Source organism: Gastrolobium bilobum, unplaced genomic scaffold (genome assembly GCF_033153095.1).
Source record: "Gastrolobium bilobum isolate Gb01-03AN ecotype WA unplaced genomic scaffold, APGP_CSIRO_Gbil_v1 utg38568, whole genome shotgun sequence".
Lineage (NCBI taxonomy): Eukaryota > Viridiplantae > Streptophyta > Magnoliopsida > Fabales > Fabaceae > Gastrolobium > Gastrolobium bilobum.
The window spans coordinates 1,816-4,667 of NW_026898505.1; the positions used below are offsets into that span (position 1 = coordinate 1,816).

The 2,852-nt window shown below is 40.6% G+C and overlaps 1 non-coding gene across 1 annotated transcript; it reads left to right on the forward strand.

The window, feature by feature from the left end:
* The first annotated feature begins 2,528 nt into the window (after positions 1–2,528).
* On the forward strand, positions 2,529–2,635 carry LOC133316924 (small nucleolar RNA R71). The gene has a single exon (XR_009752265.1). It is a non-coding gene; the product is annotated as a small nucleolar RNA R71 (small nucleolar RNA).
* Positions 2,636–2,852: the final 217 nt, after the last annotated feature.

Here is a 2,852-nt window from a genome sequence, read left to right on the forward strand (position 1 = left end):
TCCAAAAAGCAATAGAAAGCATGTCCTGTCAACCTCTCTAGCATCTGATCCAAGAAAGGAAGTGGAAAATGATCCTTCCTGGTTGCCTTATTCAGCCTCCGGTAATCAATGCATATTCTCCAGCCAGTGATTGTCCTTGTGGGAATCAACTCATTGTTCTCATTTTTCACCACAGTCATCCCCCCTTTCTTGGGCACGGTTTGCACAAGACTCACCCAAGCATTGTCTGAAATTGGGTAAATCATCCCAGCATCAAGCAACTTCACCACCTCCTTCCTCACTACTTCCTTCATAGTGGGGTTGAGTCTCCTCTGTGGTTGCCTTACTGGTTTGACCTCTTCTTCCATCAATATTTTGTGAGTGCAAAAGGAAGGATTAATACCTTAAGATCTGAAAACTGGCATCCAATAGCCATTTTATTCTTCTTGAGTACCTTAATCAACTTCCCTTCTTCCTCATCAGACAACATTGCATTAATGATTGCTGGATATGTTTGATCGTCCCCAAGGAACACATACTTCAAATGTGAAGGTAATTCTTTAAGTTCTACCTTAGGTGCTCCTTTTGGAATGTCATCAATCTTCTTCTCAAGCTCTTCCACTTCTGGCTCTTCTTGGTAATCCTCTGTACCTGTCTCTTCTTCTGATCTTTGTTCCTCAACTGGGAATTCTTCTTTTTTATTCGCTTCTTCCACAACCTCCTGTATCACATCCAATCTAAAACAATCCTCCACATCAACAGGATGCTTGATGGTTTCAAATACATCAATTGTGACTGTTTCCTCATCCACCCTTAGCAATAACTTTCCTTGTTCAACATCTATCAAAGATCTTGCAGTTGCTAAAAAGGGTCTTCCTAACAATAAAGGACTTTCTGTATCCTTTTCTTCCATATCAAGAATCACAAAATCCACTGGAAAAATAAACTTGTCTACCTTGACCAAAACATCTTCAACCACACCTTCAGGCTTCTTGATAAATCTATCTGCAAGATGCAGAATAAGATTGGTCTCCTTCAAAGTGTTAATTCCCAAAGCTCTACATACTGTCAACAACATCAAGTTTATATTGGCTCCCAAATCACACAATGTCTTTCCCACCTCCACATCTCCTATAGCAATAGAGATACTGAAGCTTCCTGGATCTTTCATTTTTGTTGGAAGCTTCTTCTGGATTAGGGCACTACACTCTGCTGTTAGGGCCACTGTCTCGCCATCAGTTAATTTCCTCTTCTTAGTAAGAAGGTCCTTAATGAATTTTGCATAGTGAGGCATATTTTCCAGTGCTTCAGAAAATGGTATGTTAATTTGTAAATTTTTGAAGATATCCAGAAATCTTGCATAGTGCTGTTTCTGAATCTCTTGCTTCAACCTCTGAGGGTAGGGAACTTTAGCATAGGGAGACAAACTAACTGGCTGTTCTTTCTTGTCATCCATCTTCTTCTTTTCTCACTTCATCATCTTTTGTGGGGAAGCATTTTTACCAACTTCTACCTCTCCTTCATTCTTATTGTCTTTCTCTTCCTCTTCTTTGTCAACTCCAACTATAACATCTCTAACAACTACTTCCTTCTCACTTTTCTCATTTCTCATTTTCTCTCCTTCATCATCAGAGACTACATCTTCAACCACAACCTCTTCTTCATTCTTTTTATTTTCCACCTTCTTTTTCCCTGGTTGAAGTACCAACCCACTTCTTGTCATAATTGCTTTACAGTGCTCCTTAGGATTCACCAGTGTATCACTTGGAAATTTCCCTTGTGGTCTCTCTGATATCTGTCTTGATAATTGACCAATCTGGGTCTCCAAATTTCTGATTGATGCTTCCTGATTTCTGAAAGAAGTTCTGGTCTCCTGCATGAATGCAGTTGTCTCTTCCCTGAATGAAGTAGAACCCTGAATATAATCCTGAGTTGTCTTAGATAACTGAGCAAACGCTTTCTCCCATGCAGCAGGATCACTGGTCTGCTCCTTCATATGTGGTGGTGGAGGATGTAATGGTGGATTCAATTGATGGTTGGAACTATAGCTCAATCCTGGGTGTTGATTCTTGTTTTTCCATGGTGGCATATAAACATTCTTTCCCTGATTATTGTAGTTCCTTTGATTATTCTGAACATACCACACTCCATTCACCTCTGCTTGTTCTGATGATCCCCCATAATCACACTCCTCTGTCACACGGCCCTTGCCACAGATAGCACATACACTCTTTGTTTCCACAGAAGCTACCTTTTGTGAAGAGAGTTGCTTAATAAAGGTATCTAATTGTTGCTGTTGTTGTCTCTGTGTCTGCATCAGTTGATCATTCCTTGCCAACAGAGCATCATACCCATCCAACCTGATAATTCCTGTTCTTCTGTCCGCCACTGGATCATTATCAAATTCTTGAGATGCTAATGACTCAAAGATATCCAAGGCTTCTTGAGGGGTCTTGGTAGTCAATGATCCACCAGCAGTGGCATGCACCAAGGTTCTAGTGTTAGTGGTCATTCCTTGCAGGAAGATTGCTGCTTGTTGCCATGCCTCAATTCCATGTTGTGGACATTTCCTCAACAAAGTCTTGAATCTCTCCCAAGCCTCATAAATAGATTCTGACTCTTTCTGCTTAAAGCTTGTAATTTCATCCTTCAACTTGGCCCTCTTGGATGCTGAGAAAAACCTTTGCAAGAACTTGGTTTGCAAATCATCCCAAGTTGTTATACTTCCTTGTGGCAATGATTGCAACCATCTCCTTGCATCATCCGTCAGTGAATGAGTGAATAGTCTCAACAGAATTGCATCTCTTGTGACACCATTTATCTTAACAGTATCACTCAACAATAGGAAGTTCTCTATGTGCAAGTAAGGGTCC